Source organism: Mesoplodon mirus (genome assembly GCF_964341445.2).
Source record: "Mesoplodon mirus genome assembly, chromosome: 20".
Classification (NCBI taxonomy): domain Eukaryota; kingdom Metazoa; phylum Chordata; class Mammalia; order Artiodactyla; family Ziphiidae; genus Mesoplodon; species Mesoplodon mirus.
The window spans coordinates 8,393,164-8,417,230 of NC_138996.1; the positions used below are offsets into that span (position 1 = coordinate 8,393,164).

At 41.7% G+C, this 24,067-nt stretch overlaps 1 protein-coding gene across 8 annotated transcripts in view; it reads left to right on the forward strand.

Moving 5' to 3' along the window:
* Positions 1-24,067, forward strand: part of SLC20A2 (solute carrier family 20 member 2) — a 106,713-nt gene that overhangs the window by 6,496 nt on the left and 76,150 nt on the right. For 6 of the 8 annotated variants that reach the window (XM_082608462.1, XM_082608460.1, XM_082608461.1 and 3 more), the window contains one exon: positions 223-281. The exons of the other annotated variants lie outside the window; for them this stretch is intronic. The gene's annotated coding sequence lies outside the window, so the exon portion shown is untranslated. The remainder of the gene's footprint in view (positions 1-222; positions 282-24,067) is intronic. 8 annotated transcript variants of the gene reach the window in all.

The following is a 24,067-nucleotide window of genomic DNA, read 5'->3' on the forward strand; positions in this document are numbered from 1 at the left end:
CAGTTTTTTGGACTGAAAATCTGATGACTCTATTTTTTCAGCTTAAAAATAAGAGTTATACGAATTACAGCTTCATACATAGACCTTTGGTAAGGTAGCTCTTCTACCCTTGGTTATTTCCTAGGATTAAGAGTAGAATAATTTCCCTTCTTTTTCAGAATAGCTCTTCCTTATTGTTTTTATGTTCTTGTTAAGTGTTTTGTTTTCTTCTGTTGTTTCTAGATGGAAATGAAGGATGATCTCTGTGTTCTGTTTTCAGTTATGTAGGAGTCCAGAATAAGGTGGGTCGTAGAAATTTATAGGAAATTTGCATCTTTTCACTGTTATTGTTTTAACCTTGTGTTAAGCTTCCATCAGACCTTTTTTTTTTTTTTTTTTAGCAGTATTGGTGTAAATGTCACCTTCTTACTCTGCCCTTTCTTTTTTAGGGCAGTATTAAGAAGCAGGGATTTCTCCAAATACTGATAAGCACAGAGAGAGACAAAGTGAGGGAGAGAGAAAGCTTTTGTGATTAGTAAATGAAGCAGTTGGTCACTAAGGTCATTGATGTGTATGTGTCAGTGTGAAAATTAGTTTGTGGAACAATAAATGCTGGAGAGGGTGTGGAGAAAAGGGAACCCTCTTGCACTGCTGGTGGGAATGTGAATTGGTACAGCCACTATGAAGAACAGTATGGAGGTTCCTTAAAAAACTAAAAGTAGAACTACCATATGACCCAGCAATCCCACTACTGGGCATATACCCTGAGAAAACCATAATTCAAAAAGAGTCATGTGCCACAATGTTCATTGCAGCTCTATTTACAATAGCCAGGACATGGAAGCAACCTAAGTGTCCATCAACAGATGAATGGATAAAGAAGATGTGGCACATATACACAATGGAATATTACTCAGCCAGCCATAAAAGAAACGAAATTGAGTTATTTGTAGTGAGGTGGATGGACCTAAAGTCTGTCATACAGAGTGAAGTAAGTCAGAAAGAAAAACAAATACCGTATGCTAACACATGTATATGGAATCTAAAAAAAAAAATTCTGAAGAACCTAGGGACAGGACAGGAATAAAGATGCAGACGTAGAGAATGGACTTGAGGACATGGGGAGGGGGAAGGGTAAGCTGGGACGAAGTGAGAGAGTGGCATGGACATATATACACTACCAAACGTAAAACAGGTAGCTAGTGGGAAGCAGCCACATAGCACAGGGAGATCTGCTCGTGCTTTGTGACCACCTAGAGGGGTGGGATAGGGAGGGGGGGAGGGAGACGCAAGAGGGAGGAGATATGGGGATATATGTATATGTATAGCTGATTCACTTTGTTATAAAGCAGAAACTAACACACCATTGTAAAGCAATTATACCCCAATAAAGATGTTAAAAAATAATAATAATACAGGAGGGAGGAAATAGGTATGGATGAAACAAGTTGACGAAAAAAAAAAGAAAGAAAATTAGTTTGTGGGTTAGAGCTAAGATGGTTAACTGACATAAGTAAATTTTATTGTTTTCAGCTCTTCTTAGTTTTGCTGCTAAGTCAGTTGACCTCATCAATACTTTTCTCCTCTGGAGACTGGAAACCATTGTTCTCAATCAAGTTTTACCCAGCAGAGAGAAACAGAAACAAAAGAACAGGTTTAAAAATTTAATTTAATATAGTGAAATTCCAGAAACCATTTGTCTCCTTTTTTTTTTTTTTTTTTTTTTTTTTTGCGGTATGCGGGCCTCTCACTGTTGTGGCCTCTCCCGTTGCGGAGCACAGGCTCCGGACGCGCAGGCCCAGCGGCCATGGCTCACGGGCCCAGCCACTCCGCGGCATATGGGATCCTCCCAGACCGGGGCACGAACCCGTGTCCCCTAGCATCGGCAGGCGGACTCTCAACCACTGCGCCACCAGGGAGGCCCTTGTCTCCTTTTAATATTTCCATTTCCAGAGGTTTCTTTTACTTTATCCCTTTTTTTTTTTTTTTTTTTTTGCCTTTTACCCTACTTATTTATCACCTGGTCTCACTTTCACGTTTTTCCTCATTTGTCCAGAATTTCTTGTTTGGTGTCTTTGCATTTTGCTTCCTTCCTTCCTCTTTCTATGACTCATCTTCCATTGAAAATGCTGTCTGTCCCTTGGGCATGCCTCCTCCCTCGCGGGCCCCGCGTCCTTTCTTGTCCCCTCTTGTAATTCAGTTCCTGTCCTCTCACCCCTGCCTGGTTCCTCCTCGCCTCTGCTCACTTCTTTCACCTCCCGTCGGTGACGACCTCTCCTCCACCACCTCCGTCTGCTTCTGTCTGTAGAGCTCACTGATCTGTCACGGCTTCCATCGAGCTCTGATTCCTGCTCAGCCCTACATTTATGCTGTTTTCTTCCTGTACCTTTTGTGCATTTGCTCCGTGAGCTCTTTTTCTATTTTCCTTGTCCCTGGGTGGCAGGTATTACTAGATGCATTTGTTGTCTGTACTTGCATAGAACACAGGTCCTTGCTGTGTATTTCCTGGGTAGCCAGGATGAATCAATTATTATTGACTTTTCTTGGAACATTGAGCTTCCTGTGTTTTCTGCTTCTAAGAATTAGATTGGTATTCTAGAAGACTAATATTACTTTAAAGAGAGGAGAGTCATATGATTTTAACATATGATTTTAACATTTTTAACTCTTTATTCAAGAGTTCATGCCATTTCACTTCACTGCCTTGTCTTGAAAAATTAAAGACAGACATCCAAAGCAGGTTTGGGGGTAGGGGTGGGTGGAGGATGAGAAGAGAAAGATAAATACCACAAAAGGACTCGGCAATCAATTTCTATAACTGGACGGAAAACGGAAACCACAAACCGCAGACTCAAAGATTTAGTAGGTAAAAGGCCCCCTAAAAGAATAAAAAGTATCAGTAATTCTGTTAACTAATATGAGTACTAGGTCATCTGTATTTTTATATGTTCCTTGAAGTTCCAGGACTTTAATAACAAAACAGAAACTTAATCTTGTAAATATTCATTTTATTTTGAGAGACTTGATGACTCCTTAAGTACTAACCTGTGTCATTTTGTAATTATACGGTACCAGTCTCCAAATGTCATGAATAACCAACCCTGTGAGTTTCCTGTGTGGGAAAGCGTATGAATTGTGTGGTCTTGCCTCTCTGGACTCTGGAGTCGTGTTGTGATGAAAGGGTAGCGTTCTGGCAAAATCTGAACGTTCTGCTGTTGATGGTTTACATCGTCGTATATTTTTCCTTCATTCTTGCATGCACATGAGTGTCGTGCTGTCCTGTAATTTCGTTTTGTGCAGTGAACTACTGGAGGTGGACTTATGTGAGTGCAGATGCAGCTTGATTAAACGTGAAAAAGAAAAACCCTATATACCACATAACGTAGTGTCTAAATGCTACGTTAAGAACAGCCCTACAGATTCAAGCTGATCACATTGAATCTCCCTTCTGCCTGCGTCTGCCCTCCTTGAGGTAGTGGTTGGCAGGTATCTTGAAGCTGGTTCTGTAATGTTCACCACCCATGAGCAGAATCAACATCAAAACCGCTGTTAAGTACTAACAGGAAATGCATGCAGATGTGCTAAATACAGGACTGTGTTCTGGGATTACAGAGGTGAGCAAGGTGTGAGCCGTTCTCGCTGGAAGCTCATCATCGAGTAGGGAATGTTGATAAGTGAACAACTGCAATACAGTAGGGCAGATGCAAAAATATACGTAAGTAGCTGATGTCATAAGAGATTAATTGGGAGAGTCAGAAAGTAGAGGTCAAAACCCTCAAAAAGTCAGATATAATGTGTAGGTAACGGGGGATGTGCGTGTGTGTGTATTGCAATTATGAAGTAATTGCTGGTCTCTCCTTATTGCCTGTGTGAACTGGGTCAGTTACTGAAAGCACAAAGGCTCAGCGTCTTCACTTTGAAATGGTGATAATTGTCTAGTAATGTTACACGGATTCAGTGAGGTAATATATACGAGGTGCCAGTATGGTCCATTAGTCAGTTATTGTTTAAAGATTGGAGAAGGAAACACCCGGTAGAGAACATGGTAGATGAACATACTCTTATTATGTAGATAATGTTGCTGCCCCACATGCTTGGAATTCCCACTTCAAATTTGGTTTTATAGTTTTTTTTGTTTTTTTTTTGTTTTTTTGCGGTACGCGGGCCTCTCACTGTTGTGGTCTCTCCCGTTGCGGAGCACAGGCTCCGGACACGCAGGCTCAGTGGCCATGGCTCACGGGCCCAGCTGCTCCGCGGCATGTGGGATCTTCCCGAACCGGGGCACGAACCCGTGTCCCCTGCATCGGCAGGCGGACTCTCAACCACTGTGCCACCAGGGAAGCCCTGGTTTTATAGTTTTTAGGAAAACTTAACCTTGTAGTCAATCCCCTCTTTTTTTTTTTTTAACCAGAAGAAGTTTATTTCACTTAGTCTACTTGCCAGGTGTAGTTCTCAGTGACGGTGATTTCTTCCCATACATCACATCCATTCTCAAATTTAAAATTTGCTACAGTTAAGCATATTTGACAGAAATATGCCACAGGTTTTAAAGTGTTTAGCTAGAATGACATCACTGGGCTAGGTCTCTGTAACAACTGCTATCAGGAAAATTAGATTAAGATTTATTGGATACAGACACTTTGGAATGTGTTATAAAATCAGTCTTTGTAGAGTTGTAATCACAACACTGGGTTATATATACGAACCTAAATTTAGTTCCTGGATTATATCTATGTTTTTGTTATTTTAAAAGCTGTTTAAATTAACTTCTTTTAACAGAACCAAACTGAACAGTCTGCATTTTCTAGTGTAGTAGAAAAAATTGGCACAGTGATTTAATATTATTTTGCTTATATTATGGTTGATTAATTTCTTTAAAATCTGGGTCTATGTCCTAGACCATAGGATAAACCAGGCCGGGTAAACTTTTCACTTGAAACAAATGATTCTTCTGTTCTGGGTTGTTGAGTCTTGTTATAAAAGTCCACTAATTCATTGCATGATTAGACTTGTCTATTCTGTCGTGATTTTGTGTATTATAAGTGTTGTATTTGGGGTAATTTTTAAATAACAGTATTGGAATGGAACTACCAGCCCAGAATTTTGATCAAAATATATGTCTTGTCTAAAGCATCTTTAAAGTTCCTTATTTACAGTCAAGGGATTTAAATCAGTTTCGTTTGTATTTTATGGCTGGTGTTAATTTGTATTGATGTTACATTCATTTCCATAGCAAGGGAGACTTGGTGCATTAATATTCCAAAGTTTAGTTTAAGCTGGCTGGGATTAGACAAGTGGCTTTCACTGGTATTCTCTGGAAGATTCTCCACAGCAGTCCTGTGGGCGTGTTAACACGTTTAATCACCCTAATGAATGTCTAGTTAGCAGAGGGCTTTGGGACATCACAGCAGATTGAGGTGTTGGTTTTGTCTTTCAGTGCTCCATATTATATACTTTGAGAAATGAAATTTTTTTCTGATAGTGTTTTATTTTTTCTTGGATTTTTGTATATTATTATTATTGGTAACAACAACAATTACCATTATGGAGCCTCAGTAGAGCCAGGCTCTTGACATACATCGAACTCTGCTACTAGTCAGGTAATTTTCTAATAAAATTTGAGGTTATGAAATACATTTATGTATTATGTGCAATATGTGTTTATATTGATAAATAAATAGGCAGATAAATGTTAGGGCAGTTCTGCAGATGCATAGGTTTGTGGTGAGCGTTACATCTCCCCACTGTGAAAGTGAGGATGTTGAGCTTTTTGAGCTGCCCAAGGTCACATAGACGGTAAATGGTGAAACCAGGATTGTACTCCAGGTCTGATGAAATCCCATGCTTTCAATCACTTTTCTGTTCTGCCTTTAAAATATTTCCCCTTGAAAAAGTAAAGTTTAGCTGTCTTATAAATGCATCTTATTTTGAGCTAAGGTGGTCCCTATTAATTCTATGCTGTACAGCTACTTTTTCCCAAAAATAAAACAACTGTGTTCTTGACGGTGGGAGTACTGAGGCTCAATGTTAAAAGTAACCAATGCTTAGTGGAAAAACAAAACCAAATACTATAGGAAAGTATAAAGGAAGTGGTGGAAATCACTAGGTGTGTGGTTTGATGTATGGTTGGTCTTCCAGACTTTTTGGTGTATAAATACATATATGTATATTTTTAAAGCAAAAATAGATTCATAACATGCATGTTGTTTAGTAATTCTTCTTTCATTTATTATATATTGGCCATCATTCCACAGCATTATAAGTTTACATCTTCATGAAAATTTTTCTTTTTCATTTTTTAAAAATAATCCTTTTATTTTAGAACAGCTTTGGGTTTATGGAAAATCGCAGAGCTGGCGCCAAGAGTTCCCTGTTTCCCTGATCATTAACATCTTACCTTCGTGTGGTGTGTTTGTCAGAACTAATGAGCCAGTATTGATACATCGTTATTAACAGAAGTCCATGCTTCCTCAGATTTCCTTAGCTTTTTTACCTCCTGTCTTTTTGTGTTCCAGGATCCTGTCCAGGATTCCATACTTCAGTCCTCAGGTCTCCTTCGGCTCTCCGTGCCTGTGACAGTTTCTCATAGACTTTTCTTGTTTTTTTATGACTTGGACAGTTCGGGGGCATACTAGTCAGCTGTTGTAGAGGGCCCCTCAACTGGGGTTTGGCTGATGTTCTTCTCATGGTTCGACTGGGGTTGTGTGTCTGGGGGAGAGAGACCCCTGGGGCCAAGAGCCGTTTTCATCCCATCGTTTCAAGGGGTCCCGCTGTCTGTGTGACGCTGACCTTGGTATCCTGACTGAGGCAGCGCCTGTCAGGTGTCTGTACTGCAAAGTTACTGTCTCTTTCTCCCCTTTGCATCTGTGCTCTTGGGAAGAAGGCAGCACCCATGTCAGGAGTTGGGGGCCACGCTCCACCTCTTTGGGGCAGGGCAGGGGACCTACCTACAGTGTTTGGAATTCTGCAGCACAGGAGCTTTGTCTGTTCTCCCCAGTATTCATCTGTCCAGTCGTTTACTTATATCAGTGTAGACCAGTGGGGATTTATACTTGTGTTATAATCTGACACAACGCTACTGTATTGCTCAGATCGTTCCAGCTTTGGCCATCTGGAGAGCTTTCCGCTGGTTCCTGTCTCCCTTTGCCACACCCTGTTATTGTGGGTTAATGTCTTCCAAGCAGCTAATACCATAGCTGCTTGGTATTCCATTGTAAGAGAACGCCATAAAATATTTAATCCCTCTTTAATGATAATTTAGGTATCAGGTTTCTCACCATTGTAAACAAGCCTGTGATGAACAGTCTTCAAAAACTGTATTTATGAAAATATTCTTTGATCCTTCAGGAAAAGCTGCAGTGTTAAAAGGACTGCCCGTTGTACATTTTAGGTGTCCCTGACTCTTTCTCAAGGATATTTAAGCGGACTTCTGAGGAGTGAGCATCTCCACCTGACCTGGGAGAACAGTGGTGTGTTCGTCACCGTAATTGCCTCCGTTCTTTTTGCTTTTTTTCATGTGATCGGGGCTGGTGGGGCAGGTGGCACCAGTGGTCCCAAAAGCTGCTTTGACAATGAACCTCCGTGTCCCTATCACCCAGCTTTATCTGTCAGCTTGTGGCCAATCTTATTTAAAACTGCCACCCACTACCCCCCACCTTATTATTTGCATTGAATTTATGGATGGAGCGATAAAGGGCAGAAAGTTTCCTTTTGCTTTTTTCTAAGCCATACCGAAGCCAACCTTAACTGCATTATTGTATTTAAAACTATTTTATTGCAAATAAATATTCATCTTGCTAGCCCCTGTTGTTCACTGTATGAGGATTCTGGTCTTATTCTAACCTCATTCAGACGATCCTGCCTGGCACTTGACGAGATCGCAAGCTTTCCCTTTTCGTTCATGGATAGGCTTTGTGACAGTCAATCAGCTTTATTCCCCCCCCCCACGCCCCCCCCCCACACCCCCGTCTCGAGTGCCTTGTTTGTATTATTTCTGAATTCTGGCTTCCTCTTATCTACCTGTTTCCATTCAGGGAGCACCTTTTAAAGAGGAGAAATCAATGTTACTCTTCTTCTCATTTCTAAGCAAAAGTTTAAAAGATAACTAAAAAATAACCACAGTTTCAAATACACCTCTGGTCAAGTGCATTCAGTTGTCCAGGGCGGATGTGTGTTGTGGGTTTAAGTTCTTGGAAGACACGCTGTGCGGCGTGTGTGCTGTGGGCATATTTAAGATTTTACATCTGTAGTATTTCACCTACTCTACCTATATTAAGCTACTGTTTAAACCCTTCTCGATACAGTAATCATCCTCTTTGCTTTGAGATGGTCTTAACTTGGACATCATTGCTACGTGCCAGCTGTGTGACCTTGATTGAATTTCTTACCTTTCCGTTTACTCATCTGAAAAGTGAGGCTGTTTAGCAGCCACCACCTCACTGGACTGAGTGTTGAGTTGAATGAGATCAGCTGTAGTGCCTGGTGTGTGATAAATGCTCAGCAAATATTATTCGTCATCTTTTCCTCTCCAGCCATCTGGTATATCTCCCCTTACTTGTTTATACCTTCGCTTAGATGAAGAAAAACGGTTTATTGTAAGTAAGTCACCACCTTCATGTTTGCCTCAAACTTGTTTTAAACTTTTTGTTTTGAAATGGTTACAGATTCACAGGAAGTTGTAAAAATATAGAGTTCCCGTGTATCCTTCACCAGTTTCCCCCAGAGGCAGCTAGTACCAGGGCAAGAGTGGAAAATAGACCTCGGTACAATCCACAGAGCTTATTCAGATTCCTCCAGTTTTACGTGCACTGTGTGTGACTATGTGTGGGTGTGTATGTATATGTGGTGTGTCTTGTGAGACTGTGTGTGTGTGACTCGGTGTGTGTGGGTGTGTATGTATATGTGGTGTGTGTGACTATGTGTGGGTGTGTATGTATATGTGGTGTGTGTTGTGAGACTGTGTGTGTGTGACGGTGTGTGTGTGGGTGTGTATGTATATGTGGTGTGTGTGACTGTGTGGGTGTGTATGTATATGTGGTGTGTGTGACTGTGTGTGGGTGTGTATGTATATGTGGTGTGTCTTGTGAGACTGTGTGTGTGACTCGGTGTGTGTGTGGGTGTGTATGTATATGTGGTGTGTGTGACTATGTGTGGGTGTGTATGTATATGTGGTGTGTGTTGTGAGACTGTGTGTGTGTGACGGTGTGTGTGTGGGTGTGTATGTATATGTGGTGTGTGTGACTATGTGTGGGTGTGTATGTATATGTGGTGTGTGTGACTGTGTGGGTGTGTATGTATATGTGGTGTGTGTGTTGTGAGACTGTGTGTGTGTGACTGGGTGTGTGTGGGTGTGTGTATATGTGGTGTGTGTGACTATGTGTGGGTGTGTATGTATATGTGGTGTGTGTGTTGTGAGACTGTGTGTGTGTGACGGTGTGTGTGTGGGTGTGTATGTATATGTGGTGTGTGTGACTGTGTGGGTGTGTATGTATATGTGTGTGTGACTGTGGGTGTGTATGTATATGTGTGTGTGACTGTGTGAGTGTGTATGTATATGTGGGGTGTGTGTGTATGTGGGGTGTGTGTGTGACTGGGTGTGTGTGTATATGTGGGGTGTGTGTGTGACTGGGTGTGTATATGTGTGTGTGTGTGACTGTGGGTGTGTATGTATATGTGGTGTGTGTGTGTGTATGGCTCTGTGGGTGGGTATGTATATGTGGGGTGTGTGTGTGTGTGTGCAGTTCCATCACATGTAGATCTGTGTAACCACCACCACAACCAGGACACACAACTGACCCATCAACTCAAGGCTTCTGCTTGCTACCTCTTTATAACCTTCCCTCTACCCACCAACCCTTGGTAACCACTAACGTGTTCTCCAGCTTTATAATTTCGTCCTTTTGAGACTCTTATATAAATGGAATCATGCAGCCTGTGACCTCTTGAGATTGGCTTTTTTAACTCGGCATAATGCCCCGGAGATCCCTTCACACTGTTGCGTGTATCAGTTTGTTCCCTTTTATTGCTGAGTACTGGCATGGTATGGATGTATCACAGGTTAACCTTTTGTCTTTTGGAAGGACATTTGGGTGGTTTCCAGTTTGGGGCTGTTACAGATAAAGCTGTTGTGAGCATTTGTATACAGGTGTTTTGTGTGGCCCTGAGTTTTCGTTTCACTAGGATAAATGCTTAGGAGTGCAATTCCTGGATCAAAACTCCTTTGATGGACCGTTGTAAGCTTCTTTGAAAATATATGCTAATGCTGTCCACACTTGTAGGTATACCAGCCATTATAAATCATCTAAGTAATATACATTGTCCTTTGTTTTAAACTATCTTTCTGTATAAATTGTGGCATGCGTCCAAAGTATAGAATTCTGTCTTTTTTGTACTGTAATGTAATATGTACTAAATAAATATTTCATTTTGTTAATGAATCCCCTTTCATACTTTATCAAAAATTTTCTTGGACATATAATTGTTCTCAGATACTAAATTTGTATGGGGGAGATAGTTCATGCAATGTTTTTTCTTTTTATCAATTCTCTGCAATGTGGTAGAGCTGAATTTTGAAAAATACTTAGATTAGCGCAAAAAACCAGCAAGTCCATTAATTGACTAATGTCTGGCAGAATTTCAGATAATCGGTAGAATAGTGCTGGCACTTTTGCTTTCCAACATAATGTTTGGCATCCTAAGATGTTTCATAAAATCATTGTCTCCAAAGTTTATAATAAATGATAAATTATTCAGGTGAAAATACAAATACTCTTTTGACATATGAAGGGTCCTTAATTGTGGTAGCCATGGATTTACCTAACTTTATTTAATTTGGGCATCAAAAGTCCACATAAGGCCGATATGAATTATAGACGGTGGACAGGGTCAGCTGGTTGATCGGTTTTGGCTTTCCCAAATGTAGCCTTAAAATAACCGATAAAGAAAAAGCTCTTTGTAAAAGATTGGGAGAAAGGAAGGAAGAGGATAACTGTAAAAAGCAGCGGTTCTTAACTCTGTCTGAATTATCTAGTTAGCTTTAAAAATTAAACAAGTACCTACACCCAGGCCAGTTAACTTAGAATCTCTGGAAGTGGCGCCCAGGCACTGGTATTTTTAAAAAATGCTTCCAGGTAATTCTGATGTTTAGCCAAGGTTGAGAACCCCTGAACCGACAGGAATGGCATCTCTGCTCATATGTCTTCACCTTAGAATTTGCTGGTGTTTGTGTTTCATGCATCCATCTCCTGCGTATTGGACTAATGTGGATTCCGCATACCTTTTATTTACGGCTCTGCTGAGGTGCGTATTTTCCTAAGGGGGAAAATAATCACACTTGTGAACTGTGGACACGTTTAATCTACAAAGCACAGCTTTACTCTGTATTACAGAAGAGTGCCTGTGACATGGAATCAAGTACCCCAAACAGTGAAAAACTCAGAATCACTGAAAAGTCAAAAAGGAAGTTAGATTTCATCCAAGGTATACTGTGGGTGGGAAACTTTGGGAGAAATTAGGCATTTAGAAAACCTGCCTGGGACTTCCCTGGTGGTCCAGTGGTTAAGACGTCACGCTTCCATTGCGCGGGGCACGGGTTCAGTCCCTGGTCCAGGAACTAAAATCCTGCATGCCGTGGGGTGCAGCCAAAGAAAAAGAAAACCTGCCTGGAGTGTTGGGATGAGAGAGCTGAATCTATTTATAGATCCTATTGTCAGCTTTATTTAGTTTCTTTTCTTTTTAAAATTTATTACCTTGCAAAAGCAGCATTTGCTTGTAACAAGTGAAAGTATACAAGGATGAACAAAGAAAAAAAGAATTCATCCCCCACCCATGTTCACAGATGCGAATTCTTCCACACCTTTTCCTGTATTCAGAAAAGTATGTCTAAGGATGTAAGGTTTGTCGGGTTTTTTTGCTTTTAAGTAGGATCATACTCAATATATTATTCTGAAGCTTGCTTTTCCTCCTTAATGTATCATGGATATCTCTCCATGTCAATAGATCAGCTCTAACTCTTGTTTCCAAAAAATGAATTAAAATTTTCAATATACCATAATTTATTCAACCACTTCCCTGCAGATGGATATTCAGGATGTTCCTCCCCACACACTTTTTTTTGTCACTACAAACAGTGATGCAACACGTATCTTTGTACGTATAACTTCAGGTGCTTGTGCTTTTGTGTCTAAAGTAGTCTTAAAACCTGTGGTTTGGTTTTAGGCAGATTTCTTAGTTTCTGGATATCTTCTCTGATAGAATGAGTGAGTTAAGTTCAGTTGAATTCCAGTTAATTGGCTGCTTCTGGGTATTAAGTTGGGCATTAGATAGGAGAATCAATTATTTTAGAAATGGATCTGAATGAATTCTAGTGACCGTAGGTGTTTTTCATAGGTCCTAGAATTCCTAAGGTTTCACCTTAAACAGGCCAATAGATGGGCTTCATGGGGGTCCAGGGATCATTTGATATTGGTTGCAAAACTGTGTACATTTTATGGCTTTCATCAGATTTTCAACAAGGCTGTTGCCTCGAGGAAGGCTGACATCAACCTAGGAGAGATGACTAATCCCACACATAGCAGACTGGATCCAGAGTAATCTGAATAGGTTGTGGTCATGTTCTAAAACCAGCAAGATGAAGTAGCCTCAGGAGGAACCATCTGCAGGAGTTGAGGACTGCCCCACACGCACCTGAGACAAAAACGAGCTGAGTTTATTTGGCCACAGGCTTCTGTGAGCCTCTCTGTGATGCGGCTGCTGAAAATAGACGTTAGACCACACCTGGTGAATGTGTTTACTCCGGTGACCCATGCTGAGGTGAGACATCAGCAGGGGAGGGAGACCGGTGGTGGGCTGAGAAGTGAAGTCGCGGGAGGAAGCACCGGAGGAGGAGTTGGGTTGTCGGAGCAGAAGGAGAGGGTGTTGAAGAGCGACGTGCGTTAGGCACTGGCAGGACCGGAAGGTGGTGTGGAGAGCTCGTGCGTGTGGACGCACAAGTGCTCAGTAAATATCTGAAGGAGTGGACATCACAAGGCAAAGGATTGTGACCTGCTCTGAGCTCTGGTGAGAGTTCTCCAGTGATGGGGTGGGTGCCCTGGAGAGTAATGACTTCAAGCCTATGATGGGGGACCAGGACAGGGGCTGTAGAAGGCATTCCTGCTCTAAGTGAAAGGTTGTACCATAGGACTTCAAAACCCTTTTAATCGGATTGTCATTTCTTCTCTCAGGTGCTTAAATTCCAAAACAGGAGAAAATTCTAGGATAATATTGTAGGCTCTTTTAAAGTACTTTTATAGAGGGGATGGTTTTAACTCAAAGGTTACATGATTGCCAGTACAGGTGTTTCAAAGGTGCTGAAATGTTAAAATATAACAGGTTTTTATCTGAAACTTGCGGCGCATAAGTTATTCCACTGTTAAACCTGAAGTAACTAGTCTAGGCCTGTAGTGTGTGGACTTTATTTTTGTTTCTTTAGAGAGGAGAAAAGCCACATTCTTTTCATGCTGCAAAAAGAGAGTAAAAAAGGAAATTTCACCACTTCCTGGCTTCATTGTGGCCTCCGGAAACATAGGACACTATCTTCATTAGACTAATTATTCTGAATCCTGACTCAGATGATAATAACACTGCCTGGAATTTGTGTCTTGCTTGTTGTCTGCACAGGCCTGCATCCAAGTCTGCATACTGCCCTGTGCAGATGTGGCTCTGATATTTCACTTGGGTGAGACACAGATATCTCTTATCGCCCCTCAGTAACTGAAACAATATAAAAATCCTTTAGGTTGTGGAAATGGATAAATACTGTCAAGTTTTTTTTTTTTTTTCTTTTTAATTATAAAGCTTTAAAAAAACAAAAAAACAAAAAACCCTGTATCTCACACTAGTGGTCTTAGAACAGCTCGGGGGCTGCTGACACTTCCGACCATGGGTTCCATTCTTTTTTATGGCACCAGAGAGGTCTAGGTTAGGGCTTAAGGAGATGGGCTCCACCACTTGCTGGCTCTGGGACCTGATCTCCCAAGTCTGTTTCCTTGTAGAGGGAAGGTAACGATAGCGCTTACGCCCCGAGAGAAGCCCTTAGCACGGTGCCCGGCTCACCGAGAGGACTCCCTAAACATTCTACTGCTATGTCGTCTGCTGTCCCCTCTTGAGCTCCTTTCTATTTTTTTCCTGACGTAGCAGATAGTACCACTGACATGTCTTACACTGTCTGGAACACAGCATGTCTAAAACTAATTTGTGTGTTCCCTCCCCACCCCCCCCGCCTCCTCTCATCCTCAATCTACTTCTGCTCTGTCCTGTCTCCTCTCCACCCTCCAGAGGTGCCGGGGGCACCGCAGGCTCTGGAGGATTGAATTCCTGCTCCGCCACTTAATGCCGCATGACCTTGGACAAGCGCCTTAATGTCTCTAAATCTCAGTTTCTTCGGTGATCAACCTGATTGCAGCCTGTCTTCTAGAATTGGGAAGATTCCCTGAGAGGAGTACACGTTAAGTGCTTAGTGTCGCTCCTGACACTTAAGTAAGTGCACGAATCCATGTTTATCACTAACAATTCTAAAGCTAGAAGCGGTGGTGTCAGCCTGAATCCCGCTTCCTTCCCCTCCCCTGGGAGTCATCAATGCTATTGATTCTACCTCAAAAGTCTCTCCTCTTTCTATCACTGCTTTTAGGTCAGGGTTTCTTCACTTGAGTCCACTGCTCAGAGAGGTTCATAATCCCGTGAAATTATGTGTTTATTTTTTGACCTAGGTGCATTTTTCTTGAGGAGAAGGCATCTGACCTTTCTCATTGACTTTCACACAGGTCAGTGACCCAGGAAAGGTTATACTAACTACTGGCTTGGACTCTTACCTCTCGACTGTATTCGGTAACCTGTCCATTGACATTCCTCCCCGGGTCTCTGTGCCTCTGATCTACTCTTCACACTGTTGCCCAGTTATTTATTTATTTTGTTAGTGTTCTTACAGCCCCATCCTGTGCATACGGTTGTGTTGACTCCCTGTTGCCTGTAGTGGCTGTTCTCACCCCCGCCACATAACAGAGTCACGTGGGAAGACTGTTAAAAAACACCAATGCCCAGTCCCCATCCTGGACCAATTAATTGATACTAACAAACACCAGACATCAATATTTTGTTTTAAAGCTTCCCAGGAGATTTTAATGTGTAGCCGGAGTGGAGAGCCTCAGGGCTACCAGACAGTGGACCACCGAGTTAGCCTGGCACATAGGGACCTCAGCAGTCGACTTTTGCAGCCTAATCTTTTGCCTCTTCCCCCATTCACATCCTGTCACTTACGCTCTGGGCACATAGTTTTTGCTATTCTCAGAACAGGCTCCGAGCTTTTGCCTGGACTGATCACTCTGCCCCAAATGCCTTTCGCTCTTTCTCTGCCTGGTCATTTCCGTCGCAGACCCTCCCCAAGTCCCAAAGACAGTTGCAACCCTCCTTTCGTGCAGACTTCTATTATAGGCCTTACACTGTATTGCAATCATTTGTGTCTGTCTTCCATACCACACTGAACTCCTAGAAGGTAAGATCCTTATTTATTTCACCTTTCTCATGCTTGGCACCAGCTTAACAAGTTCCCTGAAAGTCTGATGAATAAGTCAATGAGAGGGGAAAGCAGCCTGCTCTGGGGAATCAGAAAGTCCATGGGGTTGGAGAGTGTAAGTAAATATGCTGTACCAGATGTGGTGAGGAAGGCTCGGCAGAAGTTCATCCTTTACTGTTGCTTTTTTATACTTTTATAAAAAGGAAAGATCGAAGTATATGAGTTTCTCACCTGGGACTAGGAAAGTCAAGACCAGCTTTGACAATAGCTTCAAACATTGTCGAGCGTAAAGTCATGTCACGTTTGGCTGCTGAGATGGTACAGAGGTTTCTGAATGAGAGATGAAGAATCAGCCACTCCGATGATGGCAGCTGTTTACTTTGCCCAGTGGATTATCCTAACTTAGTTACTGATTTAAAGATACCCTTATATGGACGGTTCTCCAGACATTATATGTTTCTAATTTTGATCTCATCTCTGACCCTTAAGTTTTAGCTGCCGTCTTCTCTTGGCTGTTGTTAATACTTTTTTTCTCAGTGTGTCTCAGAATTGTCCAACACATTCTAAAGAATCATAACTTAAATGTGATTGATTCCTCCTTTTCTTCAGTGCCCAGGATTAAATTTTGAAAGAGATTACTTTAGTGAATGATCTCAGAGAGATTCTTTTGGATACTGTTCGGGGTTTTATCTTAATTATTTTTCCTGTACAGTGGCCTACCACTACAATCTTAGCAGAAGATATGGCTTATTTAACACTTTTACACAAAGAACAGTAAGTACTAGTCTGACATCATGATTTGCATGTTTTTCTGATAGGCTGTGTATGAACAACTAGAATACCCTTTGTCTGACTGGCTGTTTATTATCCTATAATCCAATATCATATCTTAGAGTTGAATAATAACAAGAATTTTCTTATTCAAAATCAGAGTGTTAGTTGGAATTTATTAATATGCTACTCTTTTACGTGTCCATCATCTTATTTAAAAAGAGGGGTTTTTTTTTTACTTTTTAAAATTGAAGTATAGTTGTACAATGTTTTATAAGTTACAGGTCTACAATGTAGTGATTCACAATTTTTAAAGGTTATGCTTCACTTATAGTTATTATAAAATATTGGCTGTATTCCCCATGTTAAGCCTTAAAGAAATCTGGATTTATCAAGAACTCCTCGTTTCAATGTAGTTGACGTGAAAGGATCTTAATTAGTGAAACTAAAAAGAATTATTTTTAGTTATTTTTTAGGAACGTTTTTTTAAAAACAGATCTGACTCAAAGAACTGGGAAATGCACCCTTTCCTGGCAATTAGAGAGACAGGAAGAGAATGTCAAGAAAAAGAAGAAACCGAGTCTTACAGTGTGAGCACTAAGGTCTAAAATGGATCATTGTCTCCTGTTTCACAGTCTACAATCAACCCCAATACCCTGGTACCGTTTGTCCACGCTTCTTTTTGTGAACCAGGGTCTGTGTAAAGGAGCCAGTCTCTGTGTTTCTGAGAATGGCCTCTTGGATTATTATAATTTCTGGGCTATTACAGTTTTAAGAGCTGAGTTGTTAATCCTTCTGTTTTTTTGTTTATTGCTGATATTCTGAAACATGAGCCCTCATTGGAGCACTTTTTTAAATGAAATATACAGTACTTAAGGGATAGAATCATGTACATTTATCTCAAGGGACTGGACTCTGTCCTCCTATTGAAACCAGCCACCTACCGGGTTCTTGTAGCCAGGTGAAGTTAGACTCTCTTATGAATATTTCAGCTCTTCTAATTTGAGGTTGATTTTGAACTGCTTACCCCCGAAGTGACCACTTCTCAGTGTGTCTGGTTGAGAACAGACCACATCCATTTACAACAAAACTGTTAAAAGTTAGAAAGCAAATCCTTGATTTCCCAACTGTTTTGGTAAACTGGTACCAAGTGTCATGTTTTCCCACACACTTAGGCATCTTATGAATGCTTGGCAACTTGAGAATGGAACACAGGAGCCATGAGAACTTACTTGAAATTATTATTAGTAAAACGGGCAGCCTTGGGCTGCTATTATGAGGGTCCTTTCAGCTTTACCCTGCAAGTTTCCTGTAAAAACCCAGAGCCCCAAAGTAGATTCTCTACTATGTACAGGTGGTTCAAACAGGAGTTCCCCTACATCATTATTTTACATAGGTAAAATAAATATTTTTTTTAAAAATCCATGCCAAGTACTGTTCTGAGTGTTGTATGTCCATTGACTCATTTTTACAACAGTCTGTTAACTTGCCTATGGTTGCTAAGCTAGTAGGTAGTGAAGTTGGGATTCGAATGAACCCAGCAGCACGGCTCTATTAAAGGGCTCACCTACAGCCCTCTTTTAGTCCTTACCCTGAAAAGAGATTGTAGGAGCTGTTGAAGTTGGCTTAATTGCTTGTGAAACAGCGTGGCTGAAATAACAGAAGTGAATACTGAGTGCTAATGTGCCAGAAGGTTTTGGAGGTTAATAGCTTGTTGTCTGATTCTTAATAGTTTCCCTATAGTTGGATGGAGTCGACTGAGAAGTGGGCATTTACGATTAGCAGTTCAGCATAACTTGTTAGTTCACATTCTGTTCACCAGTGCGGAATTGACAATACAGTTTGATCTGTGGTGGGTGAAATTTTTACTGCTCCATTATCTATGAAAAAGAGGTTTCGAAACAAATAGTGTAAGACTGCAGGAAATTTTTACTTATTTCAACACAGCAGAATATTTTCAAGTACTTTTAGCAGTATTTTTTTTAGTATAATCTGTATTTTCATCTTAAAAACAGAGGGAACTCAGTTTAATATTTGTTAATAGGTTCAAGTAATAAAACTGCATTTAAAAGTGTTTTCAGTTTGGATATATAACTACTTGAAGCCAAATTAGACTAGAATTAGTAAGATTTCATTAACCTACCTTTTGAATCATGTGGCCTTGTCTACTTTTTTCCCCCTGAAATCTCAAATTACAGTACATTTAAGGTTTCTTGTTTTAGATTAGCTTGAATACTAATAAATTATAGAGGTTCCGACTGTACTTAAATGAGCCTATGCTTATGTTTCCAATGAAGGTACATTTATTACATGAGACTTTAGTACAGCTTTGTTTGAATCTGGCAGCCGCGCTGTGTCTGTCTAGCAGTTTAAACCTAGCATCTCACATGCACAACGGTTGCCCCAAGAGAGAAGGGGAGGGACAGGACAGTCTCTGATCTTCTGAGTGGAGGCTAATGTTGAGGCACGGGAAAACATGGCCTGACCCTTGTGTTCTAGTACAGTGCTCTGTGAACTTCAGACGAAGGAAAAAATTAAATATATCTAGCACCTACTACATACACGTTCTGTCCTTGGTGATACAGCTATATCTGTATTTCTGTATTGATACACATCTGTCTATTGGTCTAGCTATCTAACTATCTATCTATCTTGCTATGTATGCATGAACATTAGTTTGTTTATTTAACAAAATATTTATATATTAAGCACCAGGCACTGTTCTGCATGCTTTACAAATATAAACTCATTTAATCTTCATAATCACCCTTTGAAATTTGTATATTGTTATGCCCATTCTAAAGATGATGAAACTGAGACACAGAGAGAGTAATTGCCCAGGGTCAACAACTATTAAGTGTGAAACTAGAAGGAACCCGGGCAGTCTTGCTCTGGACTCCATACAATCATTGGACACTTTACAGCATAAACTTGGAGAAATTAAGGAACTCTATTAGTGATCTAAACAGCTATTAATTGACAGAGCTGAAATCCATTTCCCAGACATACAGTCTACAGACATGCATCACAGCCTTCCTTTTTCTCCATCTTTGCTCATGTTGTTGGTTCTGTATAATGTTCTTTCCTCTCCTTTTACTGTTGAAAGCTTATCAGCAGGCAGAGGCTCAATTCACATGCCACTTTCTCCACGATGCCTTTCTTGACTAACCCAACTAGAAGCCTCCTCTTCTTTTCTTAGATTCCTACTGGAAAGGATTTTTACCCTTTGGGATGCTTACTGATTACCCTCTTATATGGTAGAAAGTTTATATATATACTGTCATGTCTCCTATCAGATTATAAGCCTCTTGAAGGTAGAACTGTCACTAACACCATTTTCTGCTATAGTCTTGGGCAGCCTGCCGTTTGTTCAAATCTTGCAAATGCTTGGGAGTTTCTTAGTGGCAGGAAGCAGTTGTTTAACAAGTGTTTGTTAAATGGATGACTATTAGGAATGTATGGTGAGGATAAATTTCCCCCAGAGACTTCTAAGATACTTAAAAAATTAACTCTGTTAAAATAAGTATTCAAACAACAGCAGTAATAATGCTGCCCTTATTTTCATAGTCCTGATATAATTGTTATAAATTATGCAGAATTAGCTGTTTATCAAAGGCTTAATAAAGAACTGTCTTGAACTTGCTACTATGTGTATATATATTTTTAGCTTGCAAAAAATGCTGGAGAAAAAGTGGTTTATTCTTTGAGTCAGATTTCTCTGCTCATGTGTGTGTAAATGGTACTCTTAATCCACTTCTGAAGTATTAAGACGGGACTGAAAGGCTGTGAACTCTGCCCATGTAATCACTCTGAAGGCCAGGATGGAGAAGTCATTACTTCAGCACAGAGAGTTGTAGCATCGAAGGCCACTTATATTTGTTTCCAGTTATAGGATGAAATAAATAGAGTCCTTACCTTTTTAGCAGTTTTATCATCAGACCATATCACTGTTTCATTTTAGTTTGATTAACGTGATAGTGGAGATGACAAAGTAGATGTAGTCATCAGAATTGTGGATTTTTTTTAAAGCTAGAATTGTGAATTTTTAAGAGTAAGATAGACGTAGATTAGTCTTAAAGGATTTCGTTTGGAAGTAAAAGGATGCACTTTTACAGACCTTTTGAAGATTGTATATTTGTGAGCGTTTGCTATATAACAAGCCACCTAATTCTAGCAGCTGGGAAAAGGAAACCTTCTATCTCACAGTTCGGGAGGTCACCCCGGTGGCTCTTCCGGTTGGAGCTAGCCCGGCTGGTCTTTGCAGTTAGCTGGTGGCTTGGCTGGGGGCCGCATGGCCTGGGATGGCCTCCTGGCCCGTCGGGCCGTCGTCGGGCTGCCCGGGGTGGGGCTTCAGTGGCAGAGGGCAAGTCTGTGTCCACGTGGTCTCATCCTCAGAAGGCTAGCCGGGAGTCTCCAGGTGGTGGTCTCAGGGCTCCGAAGTGCAGCAGGAGGCGGCCGGCTCCCCTGGGCCCGCCCTTAAGTCTTTGGGTGATGTCTGCAGGCCAAGCCCAGGTCAGTGTGGGCAGGGGCTCTTCCAGGGTTTGGATACAGGGAAGCAGGAACAGATAGGGGGCTATTACTGCACCACCTACCAGATATAAAATTTGGGCATACTGTTGGTCAGTGTCCCTGAATTCTGATCCAGCCTTAGGCTTGCAGCCCGAGCTGCTCTAATAGAGGAGAACTGAGCAGGCTGTCCAGGCCACAGGGTTTTCAGAGACAGTTGGCAGACCCTGGCTCCCCTGAAATACTTAACAGTTGTTTGAAGCCCCTTTCAACGTTTTCTTTTTTGAAGCTTGGAAGTATGAAAGTAGGGAGGCTTTCACCCTCACTCAGTGACATCCCAAACCGACCTTCTGCAAGGGCTGCACTGAACGTGGAAAGGGTGCGACCCTAAAGGCGCAGTGGTGTATTGAGAGCGCGTGTGTGGCCGTGCCTGACCGGGTGCCTGGCCGGCCCGGAGTCCTCACGCCGCCCCTTGCTGTCGCACCATCGCCCCTGTTTTATGGGTGGCGAGGAAGCAGACTCACAGGCCGCCTGAGCTGCCTGGGGTCATACAGCTGGTGGGTGGGGCTGCCTTTTGAACCAGGTCTTACTGACTCCCCAGCTATGGTCCAAAGAAGACTTTCTCCCCAGTGGGCTGGGGATGTTTTTTTCAGCACGAAGCTTTTGAGTACTTTATGCCATCCTCTGAGAAACTGGGGACCGTGGGGAGATGTGAATTTTTTCCCCTCCTACTTTTTTCCTGCCTTGTACCTTCACTAGTTAGGCCAAATAACCAGGTGTAATTTGAAGACGATAAATCACTCAGAGGGGAAACTTTACTGCTGGTTCCAGATGTCATTTTTAAATATTTTGGAATAATCTATCTATGACTCTTCTATATTCCAAAATAAAATTCAGAATCCTGAAATACTCTAGGACATATATTTAAAATTTCAGTGGGGGGGGGATAAATTAGGAATTTGGGAGTAACATGAACACACTACAATATAGGAAGTAGATAACAAGGACCTACTGTAGAGCACAGGGAACTCTACTCAATATTTTGTAAAAACCTATATGGGAAAAGAATCTGAAAAAGAAATATCTATATGTATATAACTGAATCACTTTGCGGTACACTTGAAACTAATACAAAATTGAAAGTCAACTAGACTTCAATAAAAAAATTTCATTAGAAATCACCTTCATTTAAAAATGAAGCTGCCCCCCTCCCCTGTGCTCCCATGGCCCACAGCACATAACTGCATCGCCCTATTTACCAGAATGGTGTATTTGCCAGGTTGGGGCTGGGGGTGTCCCTCCCTGTCACTCAGCCGTGAGCTCCTCGACATAGAGACCTTGTCTTTCCTTTCTGTATCCTCAGCAGCACGTCCCGGAACGGCTACATTCCAGTCTTCCGGGAACAGTATTAGTTACATGATTCTATAACTCGATTCCGTACCCAGGGAGAAACGCTTTTCTCCTTTTCATCTCTCCTCGTTTTGGTCTGTTTGTCCTCCTTTTAGTCCTTTCTCTTTTCTGAGTCGTTTTCTTCCTGTTTGTCTGAGTTCCTCGGCTTTCCATTTCTCCCACCCTCTCACTGGCGATCTTTATATTCATTACATGTTGAACTGACAGCGTCTTGGATGTATTGAGTTAAGTAAAAATGTGATTAAAATTAATTTCACCTGTTTCTTTTTACTTTTTTAATGTGACTAGAAAATATTAAATTATAGAGGTAGCTGCTCCGGAGGGTCGTTATCCAGGCCAGTCCAGTAACGTGAGTTCGTCAGAACAGTTGTCTTTGTCTGGATGTCATGGGTCTGTGGGACTGAAGAGCCCCTAGGCGCCGGCCCCCATGCGCACAGCTCCTCATCCCTGCCACCCGCAGTTCAGGACAGCGAACGGGGAGGCTTTACCTTGCTTTAAAATGAGGCACAGAGATTTTTCTCTACTGTCACAGGTATGCCTGGAACAAGAGTACAGCTGACTCTCACATTCTTTTCACTAATGAAAAGGAAACAGCAGGGTGACTCGTACATTGGAGGCTACACTATTTTCTTTGGAATGTTTTAGTTCTTGCATTTTGGAACAGGTGTGGCCTCTGTTGAAAGCAACAGTGGAGTCATACCCAGCATATTTGACATGTGAAGAACGGGAAAACTGCTCGGCGTCCCCTGCCTTCAGTGTAAGGGGTGTGGGTCCATCATCTTGGCCCTCTGCGATGCCAGATCCTATGCATAAGTATTTAGGGTGTATTGGCTTTTTTCTTTCTTTTCAGTTTAGGCTAGAAATAATGTTTTGGCTTAGAAACTCTTTGACTGAACTGTGACATAATAGGATAAGGATAATTGTGTCTAAAATAGCCTCTTGGTGTCCTCCCTTGGCATTAAGAATTCCGGAGTAAGTCTGCTGTGGATCACTGAGAACTGATATGTTAATCACAGGTCAGCCATCTTCGATAAGTTCTTTTCTTTTGGCGCAGAGTTGGGGGGCCCACTTCAGTGCCTGGGGTTGGGATGGTGAGTGCAGGGCAGCTACCATCTCACGGGGGTGAGCACGTGCTGGCTGTAGCCGCCTAAGGCTGGGCCTGGGGGTGGAAGCCCAGACTGGCAGCCAGCAGTTTTTGTAAACAACCGGGAGGGGGATTGTGCTGGCGGCTGCCAGCTCATGCCAGTGAAAACCAACCCTTCGCCACTTTGGGTGGCGTGCCACAGGTGGCCAAGTGCTTCATAAGGACACAGCCAGGTCTTATGGGTCCATGTCACCTGTCTGTACCAGGGAGTTGGGGTGTGAGCCTCAGAGCTCAGACCTGGAATTTGGGAGCTGAGCAGAATAAATCTCTTGAAATCTAAACTGACATATGACATTTTAAAATTGGGAAAACGGACAGCTCTGAAAAGATTTGTAGGATTATAGCTGAATAGTTAACATGGAAGACATGTCATAGAGAGGTTAGGAGCAGAGGTGGAATAATCCCGTGTTGATTCAGTGAGAAGCGCTGGACAAGGCATTGAATTTCCCTGTTTACCCATCTGTTGAAAAAACAAAATGGGAAAATGACATCTCCCAGAGATGTTTGGAGATTTGATTGCTGTTCGTAGTGTGCCTGGATAGCTCTCCTAAAGGGTCCAGTAAGAGCAAAATATGTCATAAGAACTTAAATATCTACACAAACTAGTGTGAACCATCTTGTGTAGATAAGCAGTTCTGTGTCTTTGATCCAAGTTGTACTTATTAAGGCAATTTGTATTTTTCAAAGAAAGTTCCGTGTTACTTCCAGTT